Source organism: Eschrichtius robustus, chromosome 7 (assembly GCF_028021215.1).
Source record: "Eschrichtius robustus isolate mEscRob2 chromosome 7, mEscRob2.pri, whole genome shotgun sequence".
Taxonomy (NCBI): domain Eukaryota; kingdom Metazoa; phylum Chordata; class Mammalia; order Artiodactyla; family Eschrichtiidae; genus Eschrichtius; species Eschrichtius robustus.
This window is the reverse complement of record NC_090830.1, coordinates 41,679,125-41,697,342: the sequence shown is the minus strand read 5'-3', so window position 1 is coordinate 41,697,342 and position 18,218 is coordinate 41,679,125.

The following is an 18,218-nucleotide window of genomic DNA, read 5'->3' as shown; positions in this document are numbered from 1 at the left end:
GCACATCTCTCATGCAGGTGATCTGCTGGCTCAGATAGATTTATCCCCACTTTACAAAGGAGGAAATAATCTCAGAGAGGTTTAGTAATTTTCCCAAAGCCAAACAGCTATGGAGTGGCAGAACCAAGATCTGAACCAAGTCTGTTACCTTCAAAGCCTAAGTCCTCATCACAACAAAACTCAATTAATATTTACATTTATCGAATTACATTGCAACCTGGGGAGTTCTTGGCACAATCCTGAATAAGAGTGAGAAAGAAAGAAATAGCATTGTTCCTACAGTCAACCCAAATTTTTGGAGCAGCTGCTAGATGCCTGGCCCTTTTTGGGGTTCAGCAGTGATCAAGACAGGAAGAGTCCTGCTTTCATGAACCACGTAGTGGGGAGGAGAGACGGGTGCAACTTGGGTGAGGGATTTCACCTTGCTGGACCTCTGTTTTCTCATCTGGAAAATGGGATGGGTGTTCCTCATTTTCTGGGACTGTCCAGCCCTCACATTCTCTGATTCCATAAGAAGCATTTGTTTTCCTGTTTCTTTAAAATTCATTCAGGCCGTGAGCTGTGATGAATGTTGTTAGCTGCTCCCCAAAGCACTCTATTCCCACCCTTTTCCTGTGATCAGGTCTTTCCCGAAACATGACTCACAGTCAGTCACTCAGTCAAGTCACAGAACCTAAGGGGCACCCAGCAGAAAAATTCCAACCCTTGCTTCCCAGGAGCTCTGCGGTCTACCTTCCAGGTAAACTTAACTCACCTGGCACAAGGTGGCCATCCCTGGTTTCACATCAACATGATCTCAGGCACAAACCTCCTTGTTTTTCCATTTTGTCTTTAAGTTACTTGTTGAAACAACTGCACAAGTATGACACAGATATAAAATCAGGCATCTTCTGCCCCCAGTGCCTACTAATAAATGATTCTCTGCCACTTTAATGATAAAGATAGAACATTTCAACATTCTGCTACCCTTATTATTTGTCGTTTTTGTTGATATTTCTATTGACTACATCTTTCAATATTTTAACAATGGAACATTTATTTAGGTTGTTCGAGACCCAGCCTTTAGTGGTAAAGGTTTTGTTGTTATATTTCTATTATGTTTCCTTTAAAAATCATTATCCTATTTAAATGGATTAAGTCAATTCTATAGGCATTTATCTTATGATATTGATGAAATTGATACATAGAGGGCAGTAGTACAAGTTGATTGGACTTGAGAACATCTATTAGCACAGTTAAGTATAAATATTATCTATATGTAAACCAAAGTACAAGCCGAGTGAGATTCTCTGACTTTTTTTCACTGTCTGCCCCTCAAGCCTGTGAGAAATGGAATATTTCTTGCCCTATCAGTAAACAAAGGATGTCACAGTCTTCAGCACTTGCAGCCCTCCAATGTGAGCCGGCGGGCCCTGAGGCACTCAGGATATGCAAATACAGAATGCAGGCCCCAGAGAGCGGAGGTGCATATCAAAGGAAGGATTTCAGTGAGCCCAGGCCAAGAAAAGCGCCACATTCCTCACCTTGGGAGAACTGGTTTTCCTTAGTTAACAATCACCTTTTGATGTTCCCCATTACCTGCGCCAGTCCCCCGCCCTGTCCCCTCCCCCCGGTACTTTAGCTCAGGGAGGAAGGAGCGCAGAGGGACGCGGCTGAATAAGGGGCCTGCGCGCCTCGGGAGGAGTTTTCAGCCGCTTTCCCCGCAGTCGGGAGGAGGGGCGCTGACGCTGCAGCCGGACCCTGCGCCTCCCTTGCCCCGTTTCCCCTCAGGACGCTCAGGCCGACCCCCTCCCCACGCCCACCAGGCCTCGCGAGCCAGGCCGAGGGCAGGGGCGAGAGGAGGGACCGAAGTTCCCGGGGACCAGACGCTGGAGGCCGCTCTTTCTGCACAGCAGCGGCGGGTGGCAGCGAACCCCTGCCCCTCAGAAGCTGGTCTTGTGCTGCCGCCCGGGCACCGGACCAGGCGGAGGGCCGGCGCCCACTTACCCGGCCCGCCGTCCCCGCGACTGTCACGGCTTCGGCCGCCGGGGCACCTCCAGAGCCGGCAGCCTCAGTGAGGTCGCCCTCCCCTCGGGCTCCGGGGCAGTTCCGTGAAGGCGGAGGGAAGAGACCCCGCCCGAGCCGGGAGTTCCAGCTCTGAGGAAACGCGGGCTCTGTTCAGCGCGCAGTGGGTGGGACCGCTCTGCCCCGAGGCCTTCCGGGAGGGAGCGCGGCGGCGGGGGAGGGAGCCGCCAGGAGCGCAGGGCCCCGTCGGGGGCCCTTGAGGGGCGGCCCGGCCTGGGGGCCACACCCTCTGTGGCCGCAGCCCAGGTCTTTTTCCTGGAATCCTACACGAAAAAGTTAGAAAGATACACAGTCTATAGTAAATATTCACAAATGATTGTTGCTGCTGTGCTCACTATTCTATTAAAGGTGTAAAATCCATACAACACTTTAAGTTCAAAATTAAATATGAATTTTTACCTTTCTAATGATGTCTCTGATATTCACAGTTGTGGTTAATGAATCAGAGACTGTGGCATCACTAGTTAAAAATGAGCTTGTTAAAAAAATAGAACTCAGGCCCACCGGACCTACTGAATCACAATCTGCACTTTTACAATCTCCCCAGTGTACTTGTGTACCCATGAATAGTTGAAAGGTACATTTCTACCTCGACATGTCTTTTCTGTATGAGAAATACACACATTTTATCCAGTTTGATATAAATAAAACACTCAAAAATGCATATGCCTGTGTTGAAACCATCATTTTATCATTTCTTTTCCAGACAAGTATAGTCTCTATACTGGTTTTGTGGATCACATGCCATACTCTTTTCTTGTACTTAGAAATAAGGTAGAGAAAGTTACTTTGTAAATATATATATATATATATGTATGCATGTATATATATTAGTGGATAATTGAAGACACTCTTCTAAATTAAAAGCAGTTCTCTTAACTTGCTCTTTTCTTCTTGGGTCACATTATGAACTCTTCCCGTGGCCACATGGCATGTGTACTTATAATTTCAGGGAACTGCTGACATTCCAGGATGTGGCCATAGATTTCTCTCAAGAGGAGTGAGAATGCCTGGACCAAGATCAATGGGAATTGTACAGGGATGTGATGTTAGAGAAGTATAGGAATCTGCTCTCCTTGGGTGAGGATACCTTCCTTCCAGAATTCCTTATCCAACCACAGGGTTTGGAGTCCTTCATTTGTAGAATGTCTCCTGAAATCTTCTGCTTCCTACAATAGGGTTTCAGATTGCAACGTTTCAGGAAAGATTGGGAGTTTGTGGGTATAAATTTTCTTATTCTTTTAAAATTGCAGCCTCCCTTTTAATATACTTTGTAACTTCTTGGGATGTGTCTATATGAACTGTGTACTATATGCTTCTGTTATAGTCCTTACAATATTTTATTGTCTTATTTTCTGTAACCGTTTTCCATGGATTCTTTGGGCTTAAGGTATATTAAAAGGGAGACTGCGATTCTCCCTTTAAAAGGGGACTTATTAAAAGGGGACTTCCCTGGTGATGCAGTGATTAAGAATTCGCCTGCCAATGCAGGGCACCCGGTTCGATCCCCGGCCCGGGAAGATCTCACGTGCCACGGAACAACTAAGCCAGTGGGCCACAACTACTGAGTCTGCACGCCACAACGACTGAAGCCGGTGTGTCTTGAGCCCGTGCGCCATTTATTTTTTGGAGAATAAAACCACTTCTGAGTGATTAAAATTTAGGCCAGCTAGTCAAAATGCTTTATCACCTGTTCTTCTAAAACACTGATCAATGGAACAAGTTTTACTAGGGATAACAGTGTAATTGTATTCTGGAGTTCATATGGGCAATATGGTTTATGACCTTGATGCTGGATCACGACATTTCAATGGTATAACTGCTCTTAATTGTCTGTTTGTTCAACGATTAAAGTCTCACGTGATCTGAGTTCAGACTGGAGTCATCCTGGTTGGTTTCTGTCTATTGCAGATTTCTTCCAGTATGAAAGAAAGGACAAGAGCAATACGGCTTACTTTACAAAATGTCTTCAAACTAAATGATGATATAATCTACATTCAATTAATTTATACATACCCTACTGTAGAACAGGGTTCGTTACGCGGGCAGAGCCCGGTAATTATGTAACACTGAAACTTTTTCTGCACTGGTTCAAGTCCTCTTCCTAAGAATATGTTTATAATCAACATTCTTTCACAAATTACCCAATTTAATTCACCATAGCATTCCTCATATTAACTAAATGGAAAATCCTAGGCTATATACAAATCCAGAAAGGGCCAAAAATCATCAGCCCCCATGGATGATTACAACCCATTGCTGAGGCATTCAAATTACTTATTAAAGAACCACTATGTCCATCAACATCATCAATTTATATATTATTGCCCCAATGCTAGCCTTAACCCTGGCTCTCACAACATGAATTCCTCTTCCCATATCTTATCCACTAATTAGTATAAATGTAGGCATATTATTTCTATTAGCCATATCACACCTAGCCATTTATTCCATCCTCAGATCTGGATGAACTTCACATTCAAAATACTCACTCACTGGAGCTCTAGGAACGATAGCACAGACAATCATCTCATATGAAGTAATGTAGCAGTTATTCTATTCTCAGTCTTATGGATAAATGGATCATTTACACTTTCAACAGTAATTATTACACAAGAACACCTATGACTAATTTTCTCCTGACCCCTACCCAGAATTTGATTATCTCCGCAGTAGCAGAAATCCAATGAAGCCCCACTTGATTTAACAGAAGTAGCATCAAAACCTGTATATGTCTTCAGTGTAGAAAACGTAGCAGGCCCATTCACCCCGTCCCTCCTAGAGAATATGTCAATTTCCCTATCATAAACATTTCCACAGCAATCTATTTTTAGGAGCATTCGACAATCCCTAGGTGCCAGAATTATAGATTCTTTCATCTTGTAAATATAGTTTTTTTCAAAAAATAATTTTTATAGTTTTACTACCTTTTTTTTTTTTTTTTTTAATAGTCCTCTTTATTTTTTTTTAAAGATTTATTTATTGATTGATTGATTACTATGTTGGGTCTTCCTTTCTGTGCTAGGGCTTCCTGTAGTTGTGGCAAGCGGGGGCTACTCTTCATCGCGGTGCGCGGACCTCTCACTATTGTGGCCTCTTTTGTTGCGGAGCACAGGCTCCAGACGCGCAGGCTCAGTAGTTGTGGCTCACGGGCCTACTTGCTCCGTGGCATGTGGGATCTTCCCAGACCAGGGCGCGAACCCGTGTCCCCTGCATTAGCAGGCAGATTCCCAACCACTGCGCCACCAGGGAAGCCCTAGTTTTACTACCTTTAAACAAAATGTACTCCATTGCTGTGGAATATTCCTTCATAGGGGCGTGCATGGTTCATTTCTGCATCCGCCTGTGATGGCCTTCAGGTTCTTTCAGGTTTGGCTCCTGTGGCTGCGAGTCCATGTCCGTGTGTCCTGGTGCAGGGCTGGTGGGTTTGTGTTCAACTGGGAGGAGCACTGTGGGTCTCTGTGCAGGGACTTCGCTATCTGAGGCCCGATTGTTTCAGAAGTGGTTGCATCCCCCCGTTGCGTACCAGGCTTTCCATTGCTCCACATCCTGCTGATATTTGATACTATGTCTTTCATGTCTGCCATTCTGGTAGGTGTATGCACAGTATTTTTCTTATGGCTTTAATCCCTCTGTTGTTAGTGAAGTTGTGCATCTTGTGGTATTCATGGACTATTTCCTGTTGTTTTTTTAAAAAGTTTTAAAAATTGTGGTCAGATATACATAACACAAAATTTACTATCTTAACCATTTTTAAGTGCACATTTCAGGGTCAAGAAGTAATTCACACTGTTGTGCAAACCTGACCACCATCATCCTCCAGAACTTTTTCATCTTGCAAAATTGAAACAGTCCCCATTAAACACTCACTCCCCATTGTCCCTCCCTCAGCCCCTGGCACTCAACATCCTACTTTATGTCTCTATGTTTCCGACTGCTCTAGGGGCCTTGTATGAGTGGATCAAGCACTGTTTGTTTTTTTGTGTCTAGCTTACATCACTGAGCATAATGCCCTCAAGGTTCATCCCTGCTGCAGCCTGTGTCAGAATTGCCTTCCTTTTTAGGCTGAATAGCATCCCCTTGTATTGACGGACCGTGTTTTTCTTCTCCATTCATCCATTAGTGGACACATGTAATATCTACATTCATTTCTCCTGTCATAATATTTGTGGAATAACATCAGAAAGTCCTATGAATCAAAAGTCATTTGCCATTAACTTTTTTCTTAAACTTTTTGTTGTGGAAAACATCAAGGCTAAGAAAAGGGAAAAATACATGTCAGCTTCACTTGTGTTCAGGAATTAAAGCTTTACGGATTCACTTTATTCCCTGTGTGTGTGCTATGCGTGCGCATGTGCCTGTTTGCATACATATGCTGTGCATGTGCATAGGTATGTGCACTTGCACACATTAGTGTGTGCATGGGCATATGCGTGCATGTGTGTTCTCATGCTAGTGTGTGAATATATTTGTGCTGTGCACGTGCATATGTTTGTGTGTGTGCTGTGCCTGCCTGTGCGCACACCTGTGTGTTTGCTGGAACCACTTGCAAGTTGGCTGCAGACTGAATTGTGCCCAAGATATATCCGCACGCAGCTGCTCTAACAATCCTGCGTAGCCACGTAATGGTCACAGATCTCAGGGATTTAAATGGATGGAGCAGGATATCCTGACACAGAGTTTGTCTTCCAGTGACTGTCACTGTCTCAGTAACATCCTTCACACCTTCTTTAAGCCCCATTCAGGGTCCAGTTTAGACTCCCATTACATTCAGTCGCCTGCCCCAGGTCCCCTAAAGCAACAATGTCACCGTTGGAGATCCCGGCCAAGGCTGGGGGTGCCCCTCCTGTTGGCCTGGCCTCCAGGCCCTGCACTTGGCTCCTGTGTTCCCATCTCTCAGCCTGGCCCCGACTTGGATGGGGCCGCCACCTCTTTCCACACAGGGTCCCATCGCCCAGTCAAGGGGGTTCATTCTCCCCAAACACAGCATCAGGAGTGGGGGGGGGTGACAGTCCCCACTGGGTCTCCTTCATGTGAGACCCTGTGCTGTTGAAAGAGCAGGCACCCAGCCCTCGGGGGTGGGGGGCTGGGGGGCGACATGCGGCCCACGATGGGCAGGCGGGTCTCCGGGTGGGGCGAGCCAGTGTGCAAGGAGTTCCGCGGTGGGTTCTCCTCTCCAACGGCTTCTGTGCCCCTACCTCTCCCCGTGCCTCCCCTCGAAGACAGCGCGGTGCCCGGGACGGGAGCCATGGGAGCCGTCAGCCACCGCCCCCTCTACACACACACACACACGCACACGCACACGCACACGCACACGCTGCAGGGAAGCAGGACCTGAGTGCAGGGCTCTCAGCGGCCCTGAGCGCCCCGCCCGGAATCGGACAGCCGAATGGACAGACCGGATCTCCTGGCCCGGACCATGCAGGACTCTCCTGCCTGGGCTTCCAGTGTGGCCGCCTCCTTCTGGAAGCCTGGGAGGCTGGAGTCAGGCCACTTCTTGTCTGTCCTGGCAGCAGACTGGGCTGCACGCTAAGAAGTTCGTGGCTCGCCCGTGGATCCTGACCATCAGGTGGCCAGAGAAACTGGGGACATTTCTGTTTTGCCTGTTGAAATGTTTAATGACAAAGATTTTGTTCAGTTTCCTGATGTGGGTGTCCAAAGATGAGAGACCCATGTGTGTGATCTGTACCTCCTATGAGATCAGCCCTAAGCTAGTTTAAACATGATCAAGTTGTGTCTACATGGCAGACTTCGACCTCTGCATGTCCTGTCTCCTGATTATGTTTAGAGCTGACCATGCGTTGTCTATAATAAGAAGATTTAGACCTGACCATGTTCTGTGTACGCTAGGACTATGGGGACCTGGGTAGAGACCCGGCCTGGCCTCAGTACTGGGAAGCTCCGTGCCTGCATCTGAATGTCAGTGCTTAGATGTCTGGGGTCTGGAGCTGAGGTGGGCTTGTCTACGTAACAGCCTCTCTTCTGAGTGTGGTGACCTGGTCCTCCCAAGGGTCAGTGCTATGGTCGGGGCCTTAGTCTTAATCCCTGCAAGGTTCACCTTCCCTGGGGCTCATGGAGAATCCTCAGGAGGACTACCTGGCAATAATTCCAATTTACCAGCACGTGCATGGTGCATGGGGAAGCAGGTTTAGCTGGTGAATTGATTGCAGGGCACGCAGATCGGGCAAAAGGCCGATGGGTGAGAGCTGAGGCTGCTGCGGAGCTCTCCCTCCAGTCTACCGTCCCTACTCAGCAGAGTCCAGAGCTGCCCCTCGGCTTTCAGCCCTGCTGTCCTGTGAGTTTTCTCAACGTGTAAGTGAGACGAGAAAGGACTGAGCATGCCAGCACCAGGGTCGTGTGTTCAACTCTAGTATGAAAGCTTTAAAAACAGTTAAAATCACACAGAACCAAAGTGAGAAGAGGAGGACTCCTCTGGGACAAGTGTGAGGAAAGGAGACCCACCTGACACTTTTTCCCATCCCAGGAGGTCCCAGGGACCCAGCTTGTTTCCACATTGGGGGAGCCCCCTGCAGAGCCATGGTGTCCTGACCAAGGGGACGTGTGACCCCAGGTGCAGGGTCTGGGGAGGTGAGGTCACCCTGGGACTGTGGACATGTGACCCAGGTGGAGGGGTCTGGGGAGGTGGGTCACCCTGGTGAGTGTGGATGTGTGGCCCCAGGTATAGGGTGCGGGGACTGTGTGGGTCTCACCATACCTGCATGCGTCAGGATCACATGTATGGGGAGACCGCATATGCGCTCTTTGCCTGCAGTGTGTCCTGTCCCCTTTGAGATTTCCAACCTCTGCATTAAGGGTGTTGTCCTGATGAACCTGTGGCTCCTTTTCTTCTCTTAATCTTGTCACAATCATATGAGGTCAGGCATGTTTGAGTGGGTTGCTGCTCTGTGTTCCGGTGAGTGACAACACTTGGTGGTATCATATTAATACTATAGCATATCATATGTCTAATCTATGGGGGTCACCACTGCCTGGGTCCCCCTGGACAGAGGTCAGGTGAGCACAGACTAGCCCCCCCTAAGAATGGTCTCCCACGTGCTCTGTGAGGGTACCGTGATGGCCCCTAAGGTAGGGGACTGTGTCTGGGCCTCCGACATTTGTGATGAAGGGGAGTCGAAATGGAAGCCCAATTAACAAGACATTATTTTAAGAATTTATTTTAAGTGAAATAAAACACACGTCACATACCCTTTACCATCATCACCATTTTAAGTGCACGTTTCTGAGGCATCAGATATATTCACTTTCTCGTGGAGCCATCACCACCATCCCTAGAACTTTTCATCTTGCAAAACCAAAATTCCACAACCATGAAAGTCTCATTCCCCATTCCCTCCCACTGCCCCTGGCACCGATATCCACTTCAGGCCCTGAGTTGTCGACTCCAGGGCACCCACTGGAGTGGAATCCTGCAGTGTTTGCTGACGGGTCATTTTGGAAGAGCTGACTTTCAGTCTGAAGCTCTGCCTGTCTGCATCTGAAGAATCTGCATTTAAGGAGAGGGTGTATGAGGAAGGGGGTGTATGCGGGACAAAGGTGTCCGGGGTGCAGGTGAGCCAGGACCTGACCAGCTGCCTTTTGGGTCCTCTGGTCCCATCTCTTGGTCTGTGCCTCATCTGCATCATCACTGTCCCCGCTGGCACCGCTGGGGTGTTGTTGTCTGAGTGAGAGTCCGCTGGTGCCCCTGCTCTCCTCCCCTCCTCCTGCTGGTTGGGGAGGGAACTGCTTGCTGTGTGGTCTCTACTCCTGAGGCATGAAGGACCCTGTAGCATGGACCTGCAGAGTTTGGGGTGTGGTGCCAAGAGCATGGGGCCCACATAGGACACGACATCGGGGCGTGACAAGTGCTAGGGCTGCCTCATCACTGACAGGGAATGTTGCCCAGATCCTGCTCGAGAGGGCGTGGTGGGTGGCCTGGGACCCTAGAGGCCCCATTCCTATACTGGAGCTTGGAGAGTGCATCCCCATGGGCTCCAGATTCACCCCATATCTTCAGCCATATCCCTCTGTCCTGTCTTTGAACTCAGGAAAACGAGCTCTCTTGTCCACAACATAGGCCTGGTCCTGTTGATATTAGGATTCTTTAAGTTAGGCGTCCTGGGATAGCAGCTCTTTTTAGGCCTGAGAAGGAACAACTCCGGAGTGTACAACAATTTCAGATGAAACTAATATTCAATGACTATCCCTAACTACTCGGTTGTTGACTTCTATTAGTCATTATTCTCCTGGTTTTAGCTCTGATGTGGGGATTACAGAGGAGTCAACATTTAAATCTTCATAATCTGTGTATTTGTAGCTTCAGTATCATTACTGACCCATAGTATTTTATGGTTTGGGAAGAGTTATTGATTTCATGTATCATGTAAAGGATTCACAATGATGATAGGGCAATTAAGATTACAATAATAGCTAGTAAATTGTTCACATTTTCTCTACCTGTGCATCTATTGTATGCATATGAGTTTAGATGTCAATATTAGTGAAATGATATAGAGGACTAGAGAACTTATTTTAAAAATCACTATTAATGTGTGATGAAGAAAATGTAAAAGTTCTTCCATAATCGGTGATGTTGTATCTTGAGAGCCTAGATGAAATTGATATGCCTTAGTGATATACAGGATTTTAGCCTATCATTTAACTTTGACAAAGCTACATCACTTTTTACTTTTATCTCATTTATTGAGGAAGACATAATTGTTATGGTGTTGGCTTGAAACTGGTTGAAAAGGACTTGAGTCCTTCCTTATTTTACATTTACATAGGTAGGATCTTGAAACATAGGATATGGTGGAGGACATCCGTGTAACCATTCTAGGTTAGGAGTAGCAATTTCCACTGCTAAGACTTCTTGTTTAGACACAAGTGCTTTTCAAAGTATGAAGATTATTAGCATTACTGCTGCTACTGAGATGAATGAGCCTAAAGACAAAATATTTCATGTTGTGTGTGCCTCAGGGTACTCAGACTAACGTAGTGACATCCCTGAGAGGCCACGAAAGTGCTGCAGGAAGTCATATTTACTACTACAAATATACTTGTGAAGTGAATTTTTGCTCATGCTGAGTTAACTGTATAACCTGAGAATAGTGGGAATCAGTGTAGGAAGCCTCCTATAATAGTGAAGACTGCTCCCATGGACATTAGGTCATGGAAGTGTGCTACTACATAGTATGTATCCTGGAGGACAATGTCTGGGGATGAGTTGGCTAAGATGATTCCTGTCAAACCACCTACTGTAAAAAGAAAAACTAAAGCCTAAAACTCATAATATAGTGGGAGGTCATATAGTATTACCTCCGTGAACAGTTGCTAACCAGGGACTTCCCTGGTGACACAGTGGTTAAGAATTTGCCTGCCAATGCAGGGGACACGGGTTCGAGCCCTTGTCTGGGAAGATTCCGCATGCCGCGGAGCAAAAAGCCCGTGTGCCACAACTACTGAGCCTGTCCTCTAGAGCCCGCAAGCCACAACCACTGAAGCCCACGTGCCTAGAGGCCGTGCTCTGCAACAAGAGAAGCCACTGCAATGATAGGGCCGCACACCGCAACGAAGAGTAGCTGCCGCTCAGCGCAACCAGAGAAAGCCCATGCGCAGCAACCAAGACCCAACTCAGCCAAAAAAAAAAAAAAAAAAGAAAAGAAAAAGAAAAATTAAATAAAGAGTTGCTAATCAGCTAGATACTTTTACTCCTGTAGGGATAGAAGTAATTACGGTAGCTGATGCAAAGTATGCTCCTGAGTCCACAGCTATCCCTATGGTAAACATATGATGGGCCCACAAGAGAACTCCTAAAAAACCAGTGGACATGACTCATACTATTCCCAGATAGCTGAAAGGCAATTTTTGTCCTAAATAGTATGCAGTGATATGTGAGATTATAACAAACCCTGTTAGGCCATGAATACAGACTTCAGGGTGAGCAAAGTATCAAAATAGGTGTTGGTATAGGATTCGGTCTCCTCCTGCAGGGTCAAAGAAAGTAGTGTTTAGATTTCTATCTCTTAACAGCATGGCAATTCTGGCTGCTTGGACTGAGATTGGTAATTATAGTAATATGGCTATAGTTGGGGAAGATTAAACAAATAATGGTGTTTGGTATTGGGATATGACTGCTGCTTTTGTATTAAAGACTATAGTAATAAAAGTAATAATACCAAGAATTGAGGAGACACCTGCTAAATGTAAGGAGAAAACAGTTAGGTCGACAGAGGCTCCTGCATGGGCCAGATTGCAGGCTAGAGCTGAATACACGGTTCCACTGGTACCAGAACCAGCTTCTACTATTGGTGATATGAGTAGGAGTAAGAATGATGGGGGAAGTAGTCAAAAGTTTATATGATTTATTGGGGGAAATGCTACTTCAGGTGTCTGAGTTATTAGTGGCCCAAGTCAGTTTTCAAAGCCTGCAATCATAACGGGTACAGCTATAAAGACAATTATTACAAGTGCAGGGACTGCTATGACTACCTTACAGATTTGGGCATCTCCAAGTAGCGGTCCAGGTCAGCATAGCTCAGCCTGGATTAATACAATTAAGGTGCTGCCTGCTACTCCAGCTCAAGCACCAAATAGTAAATATAAAATGCCGATATCTTTGTGATTTGTTGAAAATAATCAGCAGTGTATGAACAGAGGTAAAATGACTGAGTTAGCATTAGACTGTAAATCTAAAGACAGAGATTGAGCCCTCTTTCTGGCAAACCCTGTGGTGAATCAACAAATTGAATTGTAACTTCAGAGAAGCAGCTTCAATTCTGCCAGTGATTTTCCTGCCTTTTTTTTTTTCTTTTTTTCTTTCTCAAATGAAGGAGAAGTAGACTGAAGCCAGTTGACTAGAGGATTCGCCTGTTAACTAAAGTTTCCTGGGGTTAAAACTCATCAATCTCGTAAAGATTTGGATTAAATACAGTGTTTGCTTTACATTCAATTGATGTAGAATAAAGTCTTGCAATCCTTATTTTTAGGAATTAAGTAAATTTCACTTGTTTAGGGTTTTGAAAGCTCTTGGTCTGAACTAACCTAAATTCCTAGTCCAGCACCGATAGAATGGGTGTTGTGTGTTGTAATCGTGTGGGTATTATGATTGGTTATGATAGGAAGGTTATTTCTTTGTATGTTCAAATTGGTTTGTGTTTGTGTTGTTTAATGAAAGGAATATAGTTAGTGATGTGGAGTATGTTAGCTGCAAGTAGAAATATATGTTGAGGCCTGCTATGATGGCTATTAGTGTTGGTAGAATGATGTTGTCGTTTTTGTTATCTCTTGGATAATTATTCATTTGGGTAGAAACCCTGATAGTGATGGTCGATGTCCTAATGATACTATAATGGTGAGGAAAATGATTGTGATGGGAGGTGTTTTATCTCATGTGTGTGATAATGATACTCTTGTAGTACATGATCTGGGCATAAATAAGAAGAAGATAGTGTTGTTATGATATAAATTAGTATGTTTAGGATTGTTATAATCTGAATATACATTATAATAGCTGTTATCCATCCTATATGGGCAATTGATGAGGAGGGTGTAATATTTTCCAGGTGAGTATGGCGAAGTCTGCCTCAGCCTCCAGCTATGATTTATAATATCACTATGATTAATAGTATATTTAGGTTGATGGATGGTGACATGTGGTATAAAACTGATAGGGGTGCAATTTTGTCATGCTGATAGCATCAGGTCTGCTGTTCATGGGATGCCTTGTGTGACTTCAGGCACTCAGAAGTGAAATGGGGAAAGTCCTACTTTTGTGACAAGGGCGATTGTCATGAGGGTGGATGCTGCTGGATTAAAGATTTTTGTTATTCATGGTGCTCTTTGACCAGAGTATATTAGATTAATGATAATAGCCATTATAAGTAGTATTGATGTGGTGGACTGTTTTAGGAAATATTTGTTGGATGCTTCTGTAGCTTATGGGTTCATGTTTTTTATTAGAATGGGGATACCATTAACCAGTGTGAGCTTGTTATACAATTATATTTCCTGAGAAAACGGTCAGTAGAATGATGGTAAAAAAAATGAGAGTTTATCAGCACAGGAAGGATATACAAAAATATTTTGGGGGTATGGGCCTGAAGCTTACTTAGAGAACTTTACTATATAGCATGTGGTGTAATGTGGTAGGTAGCATGGAGAATGTAAAATTATTAGGAAGAATTCAATTCCAGGAATAAGAGCTTTGAAACCTCTATGATTTACTCTATCAAAGTAACTCTTTTGTCAGACATATTTCTTAAATTTGTGGTGGGTTGCCTGGTATGATGACAAGTAGTGAAAACTCTCATATACATAGGGTTAATGTTAATCGTAAAAAAAAAAATTTATAAGAGATGTATGCGTTGATCATATCAAAATTGTAGGTAGGAGGCTCAAATTCATAGAAAGGAGATTGTTAGATGTGTTTTAATGATGACTTGGGCTGTATATAATTCTGGCACCTAGGGATTGTCGAATGCTCCTAAAAATAGATTGCTGTGGAAATGTTTATGATAGGGAAATTGACATATTCTCTAGGAGGGACGGGGTGAATGGGCCTGCTACATTTTCTACATTGAAGACATATACAGGTTTTGATGCTACTTCTGTTAAATCAAGTGGGGCTTCACTGGATTTCTGCTACTGCAGAGATAATCAAATTCTGGGTAGGGGTCAGGAGAAAATTACTCATAGGTGTTCTTGTGTAATAATTACTGTTGAAAGTGTAAATGATCCATTTATCAGTAAGACTAAAAATAGAATAACTGCTACATTACTTCATATGAGATGATTGTCTGTGCTACTGTTCCTAGAGCTCCAGTGAGTGAGTATTCTGAATGTGAAGTTCATCCAGATCTGAGGATGGAATAAATGGCTAGGTGTGATATGGCTAATAGAAATAATATGCCGACATTTATATTAATTAGTGGATAAGATATGGGAAGAGGAATTCATGTTGTGAGAGCCAGGGTTAAGGCTAGCATTGGGGTTAAGGCTAGCAAGAGAAGCCACCGCAATGAGAAGCCCGCGCACCGCAACAAAGAGTAGCCCCCGCTTGCGGCAACTAGAGAAAGCCTGTGCATAGCAACGAAGACCCAACGCAGCCAAAAACAAATTAATTAATTAATTAGTTAACTATTTTTAAAAAGTACTATATCCTTCTGTGCAGCTTCTCTGGGAAGAACAGAGAGATGGCGTAGGAGAGTGAGAAAGACCAATATTTAGTGCACATCTCTCATGCAGGTGATCTGCTGGCTCAGATAGATTTATCCCCACTTTACAAAGGAGGAAATAATCTCAGAGAGGTTTAGTAATTTTCCCAAAGCCAAACAGCTATGGAGTGGCAGAACCAAGATCTGAACCAAGTCTGTTACCTTCAAAGCCTAAGTCCTCATCACAACAAAACTCAATTAATATTTACATTTATCGAATTACATTGCAACCTGGGGAGTTCTTGGCACAATCCTGAATAAGAGTGAGAAAGAAAGAAATAGCATTGTTCCTACAGTCAACCCAAATTTTTGGAGCAGCTGCTAGATGCCTGGCCCTTTTTGGGGTTCAGCAGTGATCAAGACAGGAAGAGTCCTGCTTTCATGAACCACGTAGTGGGGAGGAGAGACGGGTGCAACTTGGGTGAGGGATTTCACCTTGCTGGACCTCTGTTTTCTCATCTGGAAAATGGGATGGGTGTTCCTCATTTTCTGGGACTGTCCAGCCCTCACATTCTCTGATTCCATAAGAAGCATTTGTTTTCCTGTTTCTTTAAAATTCATTCAGGCCGTGAGCTGTGATGAATGTTGTTAGCTGCTCCCCAAAGCACTCTATTCCCACCCTTTTCCTGTGATCAGGTCTTTCCCGAAACATGACTCACAGTCAGTCACTCAGTCAAGTCACAGAACCTAAGGGGCACCCAGCAGAAAAATTCCAACCCTTGCTTCCCAGGAGCTCTGCGGTCTACCTTCCAGGTAAACTTAACTCACCTGGCACAAGGTGGCCATCCCTGGTTTCACATCAACATGATCTCAGGCACAAACCTCCTTGTTTTTCCATTTTGTCTTTAAGTTACTTGTTGAAACAACTGCACAAGTATGACACAGATATAAAATCAGGCATCTTCTGCCCCCAGTGCCTACTAATAAATGATTCTCTGCCACTTTAATGATAAAGATAGAACATTTCAACATTCTGCTACCCTTATTATTTGTCGTTTTTGTTGATATTTCTATTGACTACATCTTTCAATATTTTAACAATGGAACATTTATTTAGGTTGTTCGAGACCCAGCCTTTAGTGGTAAAGGTTTTGTTGTTATATTTCTATTATGTTTCCTTTAAAAATCATTATCCTATTTAAATGGATTAAGTCAATTCTATAGGCATTTATCTTATGATATTGATGAAATTGATACATAGAGGGCAGTAGTACAAGTTGATTGGACTTGAGAACATCTATTAGCACAGTTAAGTATAAATATTATCTATATGTAAACCAAAGTACAAGCCGAGTGAGATTCTCTGACTTTTTTTCACTGTCTGCCCCTCAAGCCTGTGAGAAATGGAATATTTCTTGCCCTATCAGTAAACAAAGGATGTCACAGTCTTCAGCACTTGCAGCCCTCCAATGTGAGCCGGCGGGCCCTGAGGCACTCAGGATATGCAAATACAGAATGCAGGCCCCAGAGAGCGGAGGTGCATATCAAAGGAAGGATTTCAGTGAGCCCAGGCCAAGAAAAGCGCCACATTCCTCACCTTGGGAGAGCTGGTTTTCCTTAGTTAACAATCACCTTTTGATGTTCCCCATTACCTGCGCCAGTCCCCCGCCCTGTCCCCTCCCCCCGGTACTTTAGCTCAGGGAGGAAGGAGCGCAGAGGGACGCGGCTGAATAAGGGGCCTGCGCGCCTCGGGAGGAGTTTTCAGCCGCTTTCCCCGCAGTCGGGAGGAGGGGCGCTGACGCTGCAGCCGGACCCTGCGCCTCCCTTGCCCCGTTTCCCCTCAGGACGCTCAGGCCGACCCCCTCCCCACGCCCACCAGGCCTCGCGAGCCAGGCCGAGGGCAGGGGCGAGAGGAGGGACCGAAGTTCCCGGGGACCAGACGCTGGAGGCCGCTCTTTCTGCACAGCAGCGGCGGGTGGCAGCGAACCCCTGCCCCTCAGAAGCTGGTCTTGTGCTGCCGCCCGGGCACCGGACCAGGCGGAGGGCCGGCGCCCACTTACCCGGCCCGCCGTCCCCGCGACTGTCACGGCTTCGGCCGCCGGGGCACCTCCAGAGCCGGCAGCCTCAGTGAGGTCGCCCTCCCCTCGGGCTCCGGGGCAGTTCCGTGAAGGCGGAGGGAAGAGACCCCGCCCGAGCCGGGAGTTCCAGCTCTGAGGAAACGCGGGCTCTGTTCAGCGCGCAGTGGGTGGGACCGCTCTGCCCCGAGGCCTTCCGGGAGGGAGCGCGGCGGCGGGGGAGGGAGCCGCCAGGAGCGCAGGGCCCCGTCGGGGGCCCTTGAGGGGCGGCCCGGCCTGGGGGCCACGCCCTCTGTGGCCGCAGCCCAGGTCTTTTTCCTGGAATCCTACACGAAAAAGTTAGAAAGATACACAGTCTATAGTAAATATTCACAAATGATTGTTGCTGCTGTGCTCACTATTCTATTAAAGGTGTAAAATCCATACAACACTTTAAGTTCAAAATTAAATATGAATTTTTACCTTTCTAATGATGTCTCTGATATTCACAGTTGTGGTTAATGAATCAGAGACTGTGGCATCACTAGTTAAAAATGAGCTTGTTAAAAAAATAGAACTCAGGCCCACCGGACCTACTGAATCACAATCTGCACTTTTACAATCTCCCCAGTGTACTTGTGTACCCATGAATAGTTGAAAGGTACATTTCTACCTCGACATGTCTTTTCTGTATGAGAAATACACACATTTTATCCAGTTTGATATAAATAAAACACTCAAAAATGCATATGCCTGTGTTGAAACCATCATTTTATCATTTCTTTTCCAGACAAGTATAGTCTCTATACTGGTTTTGTGGATCACATGCCATACTCTTTTCTTGTACTTAGAAATAAGGTAGAGAAAGTTACTTTGTAAATATATATATATATATATATGTATGCATGTATATATATTAGTGGATAATTGAAGACACTCTTCTAAATTA